At 30.3% G+C, this 19,411-nt stretch overlaps 1 non-coding gene across 1 annotated transcript; it reads right to left on the reverse strand.

The window, feature by feature from the left end:
* Positions 1–18,888: 18,888 nt before the first annotated feature.
* LOC139860641 (small nucleolar RNA R71) lies at positions 18,889–18,995 on the reverse strand. Its single transcript, XR_011763270.1, has one exon. It is a non-coding gene; the product is annotated as a small nucleolar RNA R71 (small nucleolar RNA).
* Positions 18,996–19,411: the final 416 nt, after the last annotated feature.

Raw genomic sequence — 19,411 nt, forward strand, 5'->3', positions numbered from 1 at the left:
ATCTTCCGTAGATTCCTCCGTAACTTATGGGATTTTAGTATTATATATGCATATGTAAATTATGTATTGCAGGGTACTAATCTACATCCTATAATCTATTTCTTATCGAAAATCCTTCATCTGATCGTACGAGATGAATCCCTCAACAGTTCGAGTCCCTCAGATTTCGATAGCTATCCCGATAGTTATTCTGACAAATATTTCGACATGGACATTCACTTAAGCTCCAAAAACAGCGTCATCGGCATGAATCAACCAATCAGCCATTATCAATTCATTTGATGGGTTCGTAGTCGACTTAATTAATGGAAACGCGCAGAAGGTAATCCCTTCCACCAACCGAATTCACCTCACAATGAACCTGAAGCGTTTACCGGCGAACCTGTTCGAGACACCATATTCAGTCTCATTTCCAGGGTAACTCGACAAGATTATATTCTATCCACAATTCTGAACCTTATTCATCCGCTCGTTCCGATCGACAATCATCCTGGAGTAATAAGTCAACGAACTTCACGCTCGAATAGTCAATTCAGAAAATATGGTGCAAAATGTACCAGCTTCAGCAACATCACCGACACCAACAGTACCATCAATAACAGCACCAGTACCATCAACAAACCATGCTTCAATATCATCATCTGTACTTTGAGTATGATCTTCGTGCTACGTATCGTTCTACCTCATTTATCTTCGTTCGACATGGCGAATATGTAATCTCTAAAGTTTTAGAGATTATTTATTCTAGTTCCAACCAAAAAGCAAATGAGTTTAATATCATATTAACTCATTAAATCCATGAATACATCTGAAACAAATATATATGTATATATGTTTTCATAAAGATTGTAATTAAAAATTCTCTTGTACAAACTGTTAATGATGAAAATATTTTAACGGGTAGGTAATAACCGAGGAATATTTAAATTTCACATTAATAAGTTACATTGTACGTTCTTCGAATCTGTTTCAACAGTCATATACTATCCTACTTACATCCACCGATATACGTATCCGTTCACCAAAGAATAACTATTTTCATTCAAATTCAAATTTCATATTTGGATTTTGACCTATCAGAATCCAACAAGTGGCATAATGAAGAAAACATTAGACAAAATAAAATTTGTTAGAAACAAACAAATTAACTATGAGAAATTTTGTTAAGAATCCACGCTAACAAAATCCTAGCTAACTGTTCCTAGCTAACTGATTACATTTTATTTATCGCAGTTTATTTATCGCAATTTAATTATCGCAATTTTATTTATCGTCATTTAATTTCTGTTATTTACTTTACGCATTTTAATTATCGTCATTTAATTTCTGTATTTATTTTACGCACTTTAAATATCGGGACACGTATACAAGGTTTTGACATATCATATCGACGCATCTATATATATTATTTGGAATCACCATAGACACTCTATATGTAGTAATGATCGAGTTCTCTATACAGAGTTGAGGTTGATTCTACAATAATATATATAGTTTGAGTTGTGATCGAGTCTGAGACGTATACGGGTCACGACATGTATTAATTAATTCGAATATTCTATATTAAACTATATATGAATGATTGCACTGTCAATTGTGGACTATCGACTGTGAACTAATAACATTGGAAAATTAAAATGAATTAAAATATTGATTATAACATATGACACTAAACAATTCTTCAAGTTGCCACTTGATTTCATCTTAAACCTTAATTGTACCTTGACGATTCCAATCTGCATTCAAACTTTCATAATTCTTGAAAACACCTCAATCGATAGGATGAATCAACCGCACTTCATCTACGGAAGGAAAGATTTGTGCATATAGTTATGCACCTGAGAAACTCTCGGCAACTGAGTAAAAGTTTAACACGTAGCCGCGTCAGATCCTTTTGGCATTTATTAGCAAAAATAACTTTGCGATCCCTTTTCAAGGTAGCAAATTTTGTCACAGCTTCAGTAAATCAACTTTGACTTTTCGTTCGAAACAACCTTATTATCACCTTGACTTATATGTATGTTCTTTTATTGTTAGCGGGGAATCTTTTATATTCCACCATATTACCGTCAGCGTTTAATCATCTAAAAACACAATTCTCTTGAAATCACCTCGGATTGATAACCAATGATTCGGATATGGTAGCAGTAAATGTTGAGGAATCGGCAATCAGTACTTTGAAAACTCACAGCATATCTACATCAACAGTTATATGTATAACATTTATCTTCTAGAATAATGAACTTCCATTCTGAAATTTTGAAAAGCACCCAGTCTATAAATCAATACTCTGAATATTGAAAAAGTTGAATGAAGCAGCAGAAATCGTAGACAACCATAAACGATCTTAACAGCCAGAAGTTTGATAATAAAGAATAGTTTGTTGGAAAAACTCAGAAAAGTTGGAACTGGAAAACAGATTGAGCTAACCATAAAGGAAACCAAGGAGAAATACAAGTAACATACCCTAAATTCATAGAACCCAGATAAATCTAGATCAGTTAAAATCTTTAGAGAATATCTTGCTCCGAAGTCATGTTAAAATTTTGCGGAAAATCTTTCTCCATCAACCATCGACCTTAGAAATTCCAAAATATCATCATCAATATCTTCGATATTTCTGAGGATATTTTCATAAATATTCTCGTCCGAAATTATATACCTCTTCGTGCTTCCTGTGTATCATTATATTGGAAACATTTAATAGAAAATTTAGTACCGAAAAGCAGATTATGCGAAACTATGAAAGAAGCCGTGGACAAATCATAAAGAATAAGGTTAACTTCAAAGAATCTAAATGATTCAATGTCTGCTGAAGTCTTTAGTGAATATTTTGCTCATTACTCTAAACTCTTGCGGACAATAGTCTCCATCATCCTCTGATCTTATATATTCAAAGATATTATCGTATCTTTCATTATAAATATCCTCGATATTTCTGAATATATTTTTATAACTAATACTATCTGAAATCATTTATCTCTTCGTGCTATCAGTGTTACATCATATAGACACTGTTAGTTTCTATATTCTGTAAACTTTCGAGCTTAAAATATGAATGTTATTGAAGTAATGTTGGGAACTGATGCATGAGTTAGTATAATATAATGACACTTGATCAACGTGATTATATTACATTAAGTCATGCTAATTTCTAATGGGACATGATGTTTCACAGTAGATCATACCACCATCTTGTGTCATGTTACATAACTCTTTCATTCTAATTAACTTCAGAACATATCAAGAAAGTATATTTTTGATAGCTCTATTCTCAATGATTCTGGTAATTTGACGAATCAAATCGTGCTATTACGTTCTTTCTTGATTATAATATTAAATTCATTCGAAACTCCATACTTACAAATTCCAGACCATTACTCGTTTTACTAGAGATCGAGAGGAGATTAAAAAGACGAAGAGCTCCGAAACATAAAGGAAGATATAAAACTCGACAACAACACTGAAATTACAATAATTAAAAATTAAAACATCACGACAATTAAAAATTAAAAGATTACAATCAAACTACACGTCGTCGTCAATTGTCATATGCAAAGTAGCGTTCACCAGTAATTTCACCATCCGTGAGGTACTCTGGAGACATCGGTATTTCTCTTGATGCCTCAACTGCTGCTTTAGCTGATTCATCGAGGTAACGATAACCCAACGTCTCTTCATCTTCAAGAACCGCATACAAAGAAATGCGTTTACCGCGATCTTCAATGGAATATTTTATAAAGTACCATTGATCATCGGTACACAGAAAACTTGCCCTACAATCCGCATCATAATCATCTCTATAAAAGAACACAGACGTGAATTCACACGGAACTTTTTCCTTCAGCAAAGATAGCAAATCTTGTAAACCAACATCACGAATGTCGATATCTTCAAACGAAATATTGTCGCCCCACTCATATCCCTTCATTTGATTACGGAAATCACCTCCGTAATGAACATCGAATGAAATAATCATTGGGGGAAGTGTTAACATTTTTGCAGTTTGGGAGTGTTGATTTTTGATTTTGAGAAAGGTGGAAATATAAAAGAAATATATGTTTGGGTGTATAAAATGAAGTATATGGTTGGTGTTTTTATAGTGTAAAAGTGACCGTTGGGATAGCCGTTAGAATTTATTTTTATTTTACTAACGGCTAAAAATTTGGGCAAGTTTTTGGGCGAAGGTGGACGATGCCGTTGGGACCTCTCTTATGATATTTTCATTCGTACTCTTCGAATAATCGAATTTTTTTATCCATATTAATAAAAAATGATAAAACTCTATTTATCAGCTCATATTCGTCAGGAAAACATATTTATTGTTAGCTATGACGACCTCACTCAAAATTTCGGGACGAAATTTCTTTAACGGGTAGGTACTGTGATGACCCGGGAATTTCCGACCAAATTTAAACTTAATCTTATATGATTTCGATACGATAAGCAAAGTCTGTAAAGTTGAGTCTCAAAACTTTTGAACTGTTTCATATATTCAATTGGCCTTCGACTGTTCCGACGATTCACGAACCATTGTTTGTAAATATATATATAGATATAAATATAAATACAAGTATGCATAGATATTATTTTGAACTAATAAAATGCACTCCAGTCAATTGGAATTAATAATGTGAAAATAAAATACAGAATAAGTAAGTTGCTATTAAAATATATATAATTATATATATAAATTCTAAACATAAATAATATCATATGGATTGTAAATTATAAATATTAAATACTTGATATAAGTTATAATACAATATATTATATAATTAGTAACTAGGATAAAATTTATAAATTGTAATATATTAAATTACAAGTTTGAATATAACCGTTATGTTAATATTATTAACAATAAGTTCATTATAAACACTAATATGAATATTTGAATAATTAATATTATTATATATATATAAATATGAATATGTAAAACTTGATATGTGCAAGTAAAACTAATATTATTAATATTATTATTAGTATTTTTATTATTATTCTTAATAGTAACATTATTATTTATTTATTTTTATTAGTATCCTTATCAATTATAATAATATTATTATTATTAATAGTATATTGCTTATTACTAATATAATTATAAAAATAATTATTTATATAAATCGTAAAATTTGATTTGGAAATCAGAAGCAGTTTAATGTTACTATCTTACTGTTTTATATTTTTGTTTCTGTCTCCATTTGACTACTAGTCAATCCCTTTTTCCATAATGCAAACAAATTCTATAAAGAATGGAATCTGCTTTTATTATTTATTTTTTTATTATTATTTCCTGTCCTTTTATTTGTTAGGGAACTAGTCCACACTCACAATTTCACTACAAATAAAATGACTACTCTGTGTAATCTAAAAAATTATACAGTGTATCAACCGTACTAACAATTTTCAATTATAAGGGTTTTATCAAGAAAGCTAAAAAAAAAAAAAAAAAAGAAACCGTGGGTTCCCTGTACGCTATATGTTTTTGCAAAATCTCAACTTCAAATCGTTTTTCAAAATTCTAAAAATGCAGTTTAGTTAGGGAGTATTCACTCAAACTTTCTGTAAAGTTTGAACACCCAATTCTTTCTAACGAACTCGAATTGTCGAGTCAAACTTATTGAGTTAAAAAGTCAAACTTTTTTCACCGGGTAAATTTGAGTTAATCGTTTCAATTCAAATTAAATTGATGATTTGAAATGTTTCCATGGATGATTCCTAACCTATTTCATGTTATAAGTGTTATCTAAAAAGGTTCCGAAATCAAAATCCTTATTTCTTGTGTTCTTCTTTTTTTCGAACAACAGCACTTTTATTTTTTTTTTTTTCAATTCAATTAATCTTTCAATAAACGTTTCTATTTCAACTCTTATCTTTAATCAGACTTCAAAAATCATGAACATGTTGTTTGTATTTTGGTTATTTGAGTTTTGGTTGAGGAAGAAGAACACACACTGTTTGTTACTGAATATTTAGATTTAGGAAGAAGATTAGTTCAGAAAAAATGGTTTGGCTGGATGGTTTGGGGCTGTGTTCAGTAAGCTGGTGGTCGTGAGTTCGAATCTCAGCAAGGACAAATATTTCTTTTTTCTTCTCAATAGGAGGTAGTTTTCTTATCATTATTAATTAGTATTATTATTATTATTATTATTATTTCTAGTATTATCATTATTATTGTTATTATTATTATTAGTTATTGTTGTTACCATATACTAACACTAAAAAAGAAAAAAAAAATATGATTACCACTAATATTATTATGATTATTGTTATAGTTATTAAATAACAGGATAAAATTTATTAAGTGTACCATAATTAGGATTAAGCTTAAGAATATGGTTATTAAGAAATTATAATTTAAAAAACAAATGTTAGTAATACGATAGAAGTATATTATGAATATTATTGTTAAAGTTAAGATTATAATTTTGATATACGTATGGTTATGATAAAAAACGAATATGTAAATAAGGTTAAACTTATAAATTAAAAGATGATCTCATGAATACGAAAATGATGTATAAATATTAATATTATGTGTAGAAGTATATGAATATAAAGATTTTAGATATAAAAATTTATTATGAAAATGATTAAGTTACTATTTAAATGAATTATTAACCTTATTATTATCATAAGTATTAGTAATATTATTATTAGTAAATCATTATTATTGAAACTATCATTTTGTTACCGATAAATATTTTGTACATAAAATATAACAAATACATATATTAAATTTATATAAATAGTTTATATACCTACATATCAAACATAATATTATATATATATATATATATATATATATATATATATATATATATATATAACAAACTAATGATATTTGTATATAATACTAACCATATATAAATATATATAGATATATTAATATAACTAGATATATAGATATTAAGTATTTTGAACATATATATACAAACTAAATAAGTATAATATATAATTTAAAGGTATAAAATATAAACTTGTTCGATTACGATTATACATTTTAATTTATATACAAATGATATAGGTTCGTGAATCCGAGGCCAATCTTGCATTGTTCAGTTCCGTCGTATGAATATTTTTACTACAAAATATTGGATTGTGAGTTTATTTGCTCTCCTTTTACTCTTTACATTTTTGGGGCTGAGAATACATGCAAATGTTTTATTAACTGTTTTACAATAATTATATGCGTGAGTTTCATTTGCCCTTTTTACTCTTTACATTTTTGGGCTGAGAATACATGCAAATGTTTTATTAACTGTTTTACAATATTTATATGCGTGAGTTTCATTTGCTCCCTTTTACTCTTTACGTTTTTGGGCTGAGAATACATGCAAATGCTTTATTAACTGTTTTACAATATTTATATGCATGAGTTTCATTTGCCTTTTTTGCCCTTTATATTTTTGGGCTGAGAATACATGCGCAATTTTTATAAATGTTTTACGAAATAGACACAAGTAATCGAAACTACATTATATGGTTGAATGATCGAAATCGAATATGCCCCTTTTTATTAAGTCTGGTAATCTAAGAATTAGGGAACATACACCCTAATTGACGCGAACTCTAAAGATAGATCTATCGGGCCCAACAAGCCCCATCCAAAGTACCAGATGCTTTAGTACTTCGAAATTTATATCATGTCCGAAGGAGGATCCCGGAATGATGGGGATATTCTTATATACATATTGTGAATGTCGGTTACCAGGTGTTCAATCCATATGAATGATATTTTTGTCTCTATGTATGGGACGTATGTTTATGAGAAATGGAAATATGAAATCTTGTGGTCTATTAAAAATTATGAAATGATTATTTATGTTAAACTAATGAACTCACCAACCTTTTGGTTGACACTTTAAGGCATGTTTATTCTCAGGTATGAAAGAAGTCTTCCGCTGTGCATTTGCTCATTTTGAGATATTACTTGGAGTCATTCATTACATATTTCAAAAGACGTTGCATTCGAGTCATTGAGTTCATCAAGATTATTATTAAGTCAATTATAGATGGATATATTATAAAATGGTATGCATGTTGTTAACTGTCGATGTAAATGAAAGTTTGTCTTTTAAAAACGAATGCAATGTTTGTAAAATGTATCATATAAAGGTCAAGTACCTCGCGATGTAATCAACTGTTGTGAATCGTTTATAATCGATATGGACTTCGTCCGGATGGATTAGGACGGGTCCTTTCACGATTAATCACCACTGTAAGCTATGTTCTTCCTTTTTAAATTAATGTCTCGTAACTAAGTTATTATTATGCTTATTTGAGCCAAAGTAATTGTGATGTTGGGCTAAATATTAAGATGGGGTTATTGGATTTTGTACCATAATTCGGGTTTGGACAAAAGACCGATACTTGTGAATATTGGACTATTGACTATTAATAGGTAGGGGGTATTGTCTAATTGAATGACAACTCATTAGAACCTGTCGAACCTATCTTCAAATTAGTTAATCTAATAATTATTAAATTGATTACAAATGTCCTATTTAGTGACGTTTATACGACATCGTTTACAATCATTTAATTAATCAATTGGATTGGGTAATTGATTATTCATTTTAGCCAAGTGGATAAATTAATGTATTATGGATTAATTAAAATAGGGGTGGATTATATACAAGGATAATTGGTGTAATTGTTAACAAAGTATTAAAACCTTGGATTACACGCAGTCGATAACCTGGTGTAATTATTAACAAAGTATTAAAACCTTGTTACAGTTCGAATCCCTAATTAGTTGGAATATTTGACTTCGGGAATAAGGTTAATTTGACGAGCATATTATAATTATGACCGATGGACTATTATGGACAAAAACCAGATAGGTATCAAATAAACCAGGACAAAGGACTATTAACCCGGGTAATAATTAATTAAAATCAAAACGTCAAACATCATGATTACGGAAGTTTAAATAAGCATAATACTTTTATTTCATATTTCATCGTACCTTTATTTACTGTCATTTTAATTACTGCAATTAACTTTATCACAATTTAAATTATGTCATTTATATTATCGTCATATATCTTTACGCTTTATTTAAAATCGATAAACCAGTCATTAAACGGTAAAACCCCGTTTTATAATAATAATAATAATAATAATAATAATACTATATTACTAATATATATATATATATATATATATACTACTATATTACTAGTGTGTATATATATATATATATACAAATATAATTGTTTAATAATATAGTGTACGCAATAAGCCGTCTCCCTGTGGAACGAACCAGACTTACTAAAAACTACACTACTCTACGATTAGGTAAACTGCCTATAAGTGTTGTAGCAAGGTTTAGGTATATCCATTCAATAAATAAGTAATAAATAACTTGTGTAAAATCGTATCGTATTTAATAAGTATTTCGTAATAAAAATTAATAGTATTACGTACTACACCTCGCACACATCAAGTTTTTGGCGCCGCTGCCGGGGACGCCGAAGCAAAACGCTATATTTTTATAAACTATATTTTTGTAAAAATATATTATTTCTTATTTCGTAAAAATATTTTGTATAAGTGTTAAAAAATTAAAAAGAAAAAAAATATATATATTTTTAAGATTTTGTCTATAATAAGTATTTTTATTTTTAGATTTAAAAATATAAGTTTATTTTAATAAATATTTTCTTTATATATTTTGTGGAAAAAAAGAAAGAAAGTAATCAATAAATAGAAATTGGGCCGAAGCCTGTTCGAAGCCCAAAATTATTTCCGAAAACTTGCTCCATGCGATCGCATGGTAGGAAACCATAAAATTCATGCGAACGCATGATAGGATTTGACAGGTCTGAATCCTCGTCTGATCAAATTAGGGTTATAATTATTATTATTATTAATTAATTAAGATTAGGGTTTTAATTTAATATAATTAGTTTAAGTTTAGTTTTAATTAATTATAAGTTTTAATTAGTTTTATTGATTATAAAATTAATAATTTTATAAAATAATAATATAAAAATAATATTTTTATAAAAATAAGCAATTTTATCATTTTTTGTATCTTTTTATAAATTGTATATTTTAAACATATAATTCGTAATTTGTATTTTTATCGTTCGTAACTTAGTATTTTGCCGTAGTTATTTCATATATCTAGATTTTTAGGCTTTGCCGTAAAATCCCTTAAGTGCTTTTTCTTTAGATTAAGATCTAGGCGCTTTAGAATTTTACGACGTCGCTTATTGCCTTAGTTTTAAATAGATTTTAGTGTCTAATAAAGTTATTGCCGTTTTGGATATAAGAATTCCTTTTAAGTTTAATACCTTTAGACGCAAGTTTTAATATTTAGTTTTTAGACTTTTAAGTTTCGACGCTTTACTTTCTTATTATTATATTTCGATCCTTTTATTTTTCGACGTTTGTTTTTCGATTCTTATTTTTCGACGCGTTTTTTTCCTTTCTCATTTCTGCGCTCTAGTTTTAGGACATATAATTTTCTTTATTTTCTTTAAATTTCGACGAAAAATTATTTTAAGCGGTTAAATTGACAGACATTCAAATTTTCTGCTTCGTAGTAATAGTTGGATTTGTTAGTGGCTGAGTTGTGGATTTTCCGACTTAAAGGATCCTGGCTCCCTGCTGCATCTTTTGACTATTCGAAACGTGGGCAAAAGCAGAAAAGTCTATTAATTTAATAACTTATATAATTTTTATTTTTGTAACTAATAGGATATTCAGTGAATGCACCGAGCAAAACGTTCACCACCTTTCATACGTTCACCACCTGTAACTCGATCAAGACATCTAGCCAATATTATCGCCGTTGATTTTTCTTTAGAATCATCATCTAGTCAAACAAGTACTCCAACTCAAAATCCCGATAATCCATTTTTTGAACCCGACTTCAAAATTGAACACCCGGAGGATATTCAAGGACAATTCCAAGATCCAGAACCACTAATCATTCCTCCTGAACCACAAACCGTTAAATCAGAATCCTCTAGTGATTCGTATTCAACAAATTCAATTATGGAAGTAACTGAACCTCTAAGTATGGAAGACCGAATGAGAGCCACACGCACGGGCCAAGGTCACGCCATTATTAAGCCAGATGTTAATGCGCCAGATTATGAAATCAAAGGACAAATCCTACACATGGTAACTAATCAATGCCAATATAGTGGTACGCCAAAAGAAGATCCAAATGAACATCTTCAAACCTTTAATAGGATCTGTACTCTATTCAAAATCAGAGAAGTTGAGGATGAACAGATCTATCTCATGTTGTTTCCCTAGACTTTAAAGGGAGAAGCCAAAGATTGGTTAGAATCGTTACCCGAAGGAGCGATTGACACATGGGATGTTTTAGTTGAGAAATTTCTTAAAAGATTCTTTCCGGCATCTAAAGCCATGAGACTTCAAGGAGAAATTGTTACGTTCGTGCAAAAGCCAAATGAAACTCTATATGAGGCGTGGACAAGATTCGGAAAGTTGTTGAGAGGATGTCCTCAACACGGTTTAGACACTTATAAAATAGTGCAAATATTCTACCAAGGATGCGATGTTGCTACACGAAAAGACATCAACACAGCAGCTAGTGGTTCCATTATGAAGAAAACTGCAACCGAAGCCCACAAAATCATTGATAACACAGCCTCCCACTCACATGAGTGGCACCAGGAAAAAGATATTTTTCGTTCATCTAAAGTGGCTAGAGCCGATTCTAGCCATGACTTTGATTCCATTTCTGCAAAAATAGATGCTTTTGAGAGACGAATGGAAAATATGACTAAGGATATTCACGCAATACGAATCAGTTGTGAGCAATGTGGTGGACCACACTTAACGAAAGATTGTCACATCGAGCAAACTATGGAACAACGAGAGAATGTTTCCTACATGAACCAAAGGCCGGGAAATAATTATCAAAATAATTATCAACCGCCAAGGCCAAACTTCAATCGAAATCAAAACATTCTTTACAATCCAAATGAACCCAACAATAACTCGTATAACCAACAAGGTCCGAATAACCAACCAACTCAAAACAACACTTTCAATCAACAAAGACCTAGCTTGTATAAACCACCACAACAAACCGAAGAGAAAAAGTCAAATCTGGAAGAAATGATAGCAAAGCTAATGGAATATCAAACACAATTTATTAAATCTCAAACCCAAACAAATGAGAGGTTTGATCAGTCATTAAGAACTTAACAAGCTTCCATTTTGAATCTAGAAAAACACGTAGGTACTCTTACTAGCTTGATGAGTAACAGGGAACAAGGAAAGCTACCGAGTGATACTGAAGTAAATCCTCGGAATGAGAATGTTAATGTGGTATCAACGAATTCTGAAAAACCATCATCAGAGGATGGGAAGGTTTTCGATGTGAGTAACAATGAAGAAGTTACGCCACCACCACTACCCGAGTATGTAAAGCCAGTGGTGGCACCATACAGACCACCCATCCCGTTTCCAAGAAAAGGAGTTGAGTATGAGAAAGTAATAGGTAATAAAGTTTGTGATACCTCTGGAAAGAAGAAGAAGAATAAGAAAGTACAAGAAACAAAAACCGTAAAGATAAACTCGGTGAAGACAGTTCCACCAAAACCTCCACCCAGGGTGGGTGATCTGGGTGAATTTATTGTTCCTTGTCTACTTAGTGATTGTGTCATGTATGATGCACTAGCAGATTTAGGTGCAAGTGTGAGTATAATGCCTCTTTCATTATATAAGAGATTAGGAGTAGGTGAGTTAAGTCCAACAGAGATGAGTGTTCGACTCTTTGATCAAACCATTAGGTACCCAGTTGGAATTGCTGACAATCTACCCATTCAAGTAGGTAATTTAACCTTTCTAGTCGAATTTATTGTCATTGACATAGAAGAGGACTCAAACATTCCTCTAATTTTAGGTCGACCATTCTTAGCATCCACCAGGGCGTTATTTGACGTAAGAGAGGGTAGAATGACACTTAGTGATGGTGAAAAATCGGTCATCTTTGTGATTCGAAAGACTAAATCTCCACTAACCAAAACCGTTGAACCAACAAAAATGATTGGTAAAGACCATGTTGTTTTACCAACTCCAACGGTAGTGCTTAACAATAATAAAACGCCTAATTGTGGGGAAAATGAAGTAACACCTAATGATGACCTGATAACAAAGAACCCCGTTGTTGATACGAAATTAAACGACCCCGTTATTAATAGTTCAATGAAGAAACTTATTAAACGGATTCGCGATGCTAGCACCAAGAGGAACTTTAAGTTATGTAACCGGTTAGTATCCAATCTATCGCCTAAAGAAAAGGCAAAACTAGTTGAATTTGTGTATATTACACATGAATCCGACCAATGGCTTAAAGCAAAAGTCACAGATACGCAAGTTGATTATGGTCCAAGAGAAATTGACAATGAAGTTAATCACAATTTCGACACCACAGCTACCTAAGTGTGGGGAGATTCAGATGTTCTAAAAAGAAAATGCTGTCTAGAGTTAGTTGTTCTGTTCTCGTGTAGTTCCGAGAATGGAATCTGATTGGTCTTTTTCACTAGCAGACACTAAAGAACTAGTTTTCTCCCCCCATTCTGAATTTTTGTTTTGTAGGTTTTGTATGAAATTAATATGCATTTTTAAATTTAAGTTTTGTGTAAATTTAAAAACAAAAATTACTTTATTTCATTAAGTTTAAAAAAATAATTTCTAAATTTCGTTGTAAGTTAAAGACTAGGTCATGGAACCGAAATTGCTTTACCCGAGGGCGGGGCGAAAAATTTTATTATCATTATTTTAATATTATTGATCTAAAGTATACCAAAAAAATTAAAAAACCCAAAAATCTTTGCTTTTAAAACAATTGCTTTAAAAACGATAAATTTTAAATTTTGTCGAGGGACGGACTAGGTAAACATACCGAAACTACCTAAAGTAAAAGGAAACAAAATTTTAAAAAAAATAATCATTTAAATTGTTTTAATAAATAAAGGTTTTATAAAAAAAATATAATAAAAATATTATGTATGTTTGTAGTTTATCTTATGTACAAAACATGGTAAAATATCGCACTTTCAAAGACTGACATTAAGTTCAGCAAAAGCTACTAATTTTGACGACAAGACGCAAAATATCAAATGTGATATAAAATAATATGTTTGCAAACTCGGTATTTTTAATCATTTTTCTACACTAATCACTCTCATGAATTTAAATTTTTACTGATTTCTTGCAAATGAGGGTATTGCAAGATCTCAAGTGTGGGGAAGGGTTATAAATTCTCTCAGGTTTACACTTGGTTTATTTGCCAAATTTTGTGAAAATTTGAAAAATTTTCAATTAAATGAATTCAAAATCATGTTTATACATATTTATGAACGATAAAACTAGGTGTTAATGCTGAAATTATTGTTACCTCGGAGAGAACACAAATGGAGAAACAACCCAAAATGCTTGAATTCATTTAAAATGGAATAAAGGAGAATAAAAAGGAAAAGAAAAATAAAAGCTAAGTGCGGAAAGAATTTACCAAGTTCTTTAAAACATATATCACATATTTTTGTACAAGATTATTGCAGGTACTTTTGCTCTGGACTAAACTAATCAGTTTTACCCGAATTACTGTAATATATTTGAAAGAAAGATGGATCTACACGATGAATTAATTCCATCATTAAGAGTGATAATGCTAAAAACGAACATATATTTCATAGCATTATTCCCCAAGAAAGACAAGCTTTTAGTTGCAAATGTTCTATTTACAAGTGATATTCGTTTAAATATTAAAAGGTGAAGACAAAAGACAGACTCGACGAATTGAAGACGCAAACGACCAAAAAGCTCAAAAGTACAAAATACAATCAAAGAGGTTCCAATTATTGATAAGAAACGTCTCGAAATTACAAGAATACAAGATTCAAAATGCAAAGTACAAGATATAAAATAGTACGCAAGGACGTTCGAAAATCCGGAACCGGGACCAGAGTCAACTCTCAACGCTCGACGCAACGGACTAAAAATTACAAGTTAACTATGTATATAAATATAATATAATATATAATTAATTATATTAATTATATATATATATTATATTTATAAAATAAATCGTCGGCAAACAAAGAGCCAAATGTGGGTGAGCTGTAAAAACGATCTCCGCGACTCGCGGAGTTTGAAGAAGAAAAGGGCCGCGAGTCGCGGAGCCCCAAATGTTGAAACTGCCTATAAAGCTCGCGCATTCTGATCGTAAAAAAATATCCAATATATCAATCTCTCTATATCTATACGTAATATTTATATTTATAATTTATATTTTAATTTTAATTTTAATTTTAATCCTAATAATAAGGGTATGTTAGCGAATGTTGTAAGGGTGTAAGTCGAAATTCTGTCCGTGTAACGCTACGCTATTTTTAATCATTGTAAGTTATGTTCAACCTTTTTAATTTAATGTCTCGTAGCTAAGTTATTATTATGCTTATTTAATCCGAAGTAATCATGATGTTGGGCTAATTACTAAAATTGGGTAATTGGGCTTTGTACCATAATTGGGGTTTGGACAAAAGAACGACACTTGTGGAAATTAGACTATGGGCTATTAATGGGCTTTATATTTGTTTAACTAAATGATAGTTTGTTAATGTTAATATAAAGATTTATAATTAGACGTACCCATAAATTACCATATACACTCAATCGGACACGATGGGCGGGGTATTTATATGTACGAATAATCGTTCATATTACCGGACACGGGAATTGATTAATAGCCACTAGAATCATTAAAACAGGGGTGAAATTATGTACAAGGACACTTGGCATAATTGTTAACAAAGTATTAAAACCTTGGGTTACACTCAGTCGACATCCTGGTGTAATTATTAAACAAAGTATTAAAATCTTGTTACAGTTTAAGTCCCCAATTAGTTGGAATATTTAACTTCGGGTATAAGGATAATTTGACGAGGACACTCGTACTTTATATTTATGACTGATGGACTATTATGGACAAAAACCAGACGGACATATTAAATAATCCAGGACGAAGGACAATTAACCCATGTGCATAAAACTAAAATCAACACGTCAAACATCATGATTACGGAAGTTTAAATAAGCATAATTCTTTTATTTCATATTTAATTTCCTTTATTTTATATTTAATTGCACTTCTAATTATCGCATTTTTATTGTTATTGTATTTAATTGCACTTTTAATTATCGTACTTTTTAATTATCGCAAGTTTATTTTATCGCACTTTCATTTATCGCAATTTCATTATCGTTATTTACTTTACGCTTTAAATTAAGTCTTGTATTTATTTATTATTTTACATTTGGTTTTAACTGCGACTAAAGTTTTAAAATCGACAAACCGGTCATTAAACGGTAAAAAACCCCTTTATAATAATAATATTACTTATATATATATATTTGTATTTTTATAAAAGTAAACTAATATAGCGTTAAGCTTTGTTTAAAGATTTTCCCTGTGGAACGAACCGGACTTACTAAAAACTATACTACTGTACGATTAGGTACACTGCCTATAAGTGTTGTAGCAAGGTTTAAGTATATCCATTCAATAAATAAATAAATATCTTGTGTAAAATTGTATCGTATTTAATAGTATTTCCTGCTAAAATTTAAAGCTATTTTATATACCCCTTAGCTTTAACATCAAGTATTTTTGGCGCCGCTGCCGGGGAACAATCTAACTTAAAAGCCGGAAGCGCAACGCTAAATAAAAAAAAAAGATTTTTATTTTTAGTTTACTTTTATTAAAATTCACTTTTGTAAAAATACGTTTTTAATTATTCGAAAATATAAAAAGAAAACAAAAATTTATATATTTTTTAAGATTTTGTTAAATATTTAAGTTTTATAAAGTTTCTTTATAAAAATATAAGTTTTATTTAAATATTTTTATTTAAAATATAAAAAAAAACCGAAAAAAAATTAATATATATATATAAATCTATTTTTAAGATATTTTTAAAATTATAAAGTAGTTCTATTTTTATTTTAGTTTTTAAATATAAGTTTTTATTATATAAATATTTTTATTTAAACAGAAAATATAAAACAGAATATAAAAAATAAAAAAAACGCGTCGAATTTTAATCAACCTGTCATTTGAATTTTGGAACCCCGCGACACGCGGAGTTTGCAGCTTCGAATACCGCGACTCGCGGAGCCATCCTGACACCGACAGAAACCCTAATCAGCATTTATTACGGATAATTATTATTATTATTAATAAACCCTAATTACTTAATTATTATTATAATTAGTTTAAGTTTTTAAATTAAATTATATTTTAAATTTTAATTAGTTTTATTATATATAAAAATTAATAGTTTTATAAAATAAATAATATAAAAATAATATTTTTATAAAAATTGTAATTTTTACAACTTTTTGTATATTTTTATATTTTGTCCCTTTTTAATAGTTTTAGCGTAACTTTTGTATTTTTCGCTCGTATTTAGTTTTAATTCATAGTTTTTGCCATAGTTATTTTTATTTCTAGATTTTTAGGCCTTGCCGTAAAATCCCTTAAGTGCCTTTTCTTTAGACTAAGATTTAGGTACTTTAGAATTTTGCGACGCCTTTTTAAGTTTTAGTTTCTTTTTAAGTTATTGCCATTTGGGATATAGTTTTTCTTGTAAGCTTTAATATTATTAGACACCTTTTACCTATGTATCAATTATCATTCCAATTAGTAATCTCAATTTGCGATTATAATTTTAAGTTAGTGATAGTAATAAGGTTGGGTTAGTCGAGTGTTTTTAAGTTCTATAAGTCATTTCTTTTTATTTCTTATTTTCCGACGCCTTTTATTTTTCAACCCTTTTCTTTTTATTTTTCCGACACGCTCTTTTTCTTTCTTATTTCTCGCTATTCTAGTTTTTAGGACATAGATTTTTATTCTACTTCTTATCTAAATTTCTTAAAATTAGGAAATTTATTTTAAGTGGTTAAATTGATAAACATCAAAATTTTCTGGTTCGTAGTAATAGTTGGATTTGTACGTGGACCAGGTTATTGGAGCCAAACAGTCCTCAATTATATTGAGACCAAATGAATCCTGCCCCTCTGCTGCATCTTTTGGCTATTCGAAACGTGGGCAAAATCAGAAAAGTCTATTGATTGGATAACTTATATAATTTTTCTTTCCTTTTTAAAAACTAATAGGATATTCAGTGAATGCACCGAGCAAGACGTTCACCACCTTTTGTAAGTTGACCACCTGTAACTAGATCAAGACATTTAGCAAATATTACCGCCGTTGATTTTTCTTTAGAATCGTCATCCAGTCGACCAAGTACTCCAGTTCAAATTTTCGATAATCCATTTTTTGAACCCGACCTCACAATTGAGAATCCGGAGAATATTCAGGGACGATTCATAGATCCTGAACCATTAAATTTTCCTTCGGAACCACCAATCATTCAAACAGAGATTGTTGAGGAACGAACCATTAAATCAGAATCCTCTAGTGATTCCGATTCAACAAATTCAATTATGGAGAATCTAGAACCTTTAAGTATGGAAGACCGAATGAGAGCTAAACGCACTGGCCAAGGTCACACAATTACTCATCCAGACATTAATGCGCCAGATTATGAAATCAAAGGACAAATTCTACACATGGTGACTAATCAATGCCAATTTAGTGGTGCGCCGAAGGAAGATCCAAATGAACATCTTCGTACCTTTAATAGGATCTGCACTCTATTTAAAATAAGAGAAGTTGAGGATGAACAGATATATCTCATGTTATTTCCCTGGACTTTAAAGGGAGAAGCCAAAGATTGGTTGGAATCGTTACCAGAAGGGGCGATTGATACATGGAACGTTTTAGTTGAAAAATTTCTTAAACAATTCTTTCCTGTATCTAAAGCCGTAAGACTTCAAAGAGAAATTGTTACGTTCACACAGAAGCCGAATGAAACTCTATATGAGGCATGGACAAGATTTGGAAAGTTATTAAGAGGATGTCCGCAACATGGTTTAGATGCCTGTCAAATAGTACAAATATTCTACCAATGATGCGACATCACTACAAGGAAAGACATAGATATAGCAGCTGGTGGTTCTATTATGAAGAAAACCGAAACTGATGCTTACAAAATTATTGATAACACTGCTTCCCACTCACATGAGTGGCACCAAGAAAAAGATATCGTTAGATCATCTAAAGCAGCTAGAGCCGATTCTAGCCATGACTTAGATTCCATTTCCGCAAAGATAGATGCTGTCGAGAGACGAATGGAAAAGATGACTAAAGATATTCACTCAATACGAATTAGTTGTGAGCACATTTCATACATTAACCAAAGATTGTCTCAGTATTGAATTAACAATGGAACAAAGAGAGAATATTTCATACATAAACCAAAGGCCTGGAAATAATTATCAGAATAATTAT

The sequence above is a fragment of the Rutidosis leptorrhynchoides genome, chromosome 7, assembly GCF_046630445.1.
Source record: "Rutidosis leptorrhynchoides isolate AG116_Rl617_1_P2 chromosome 7, CSIRO_AGI_Rlap_v1, whole genome shotgun sequence".
NCBI classification, from domain to species: Eukaryota; Viridiplantae; Streptophyta; class Magnoliopsida; order Asterales; family Asteraceae; genus Rutidosis; species Rutidosis leptorrhynchoides.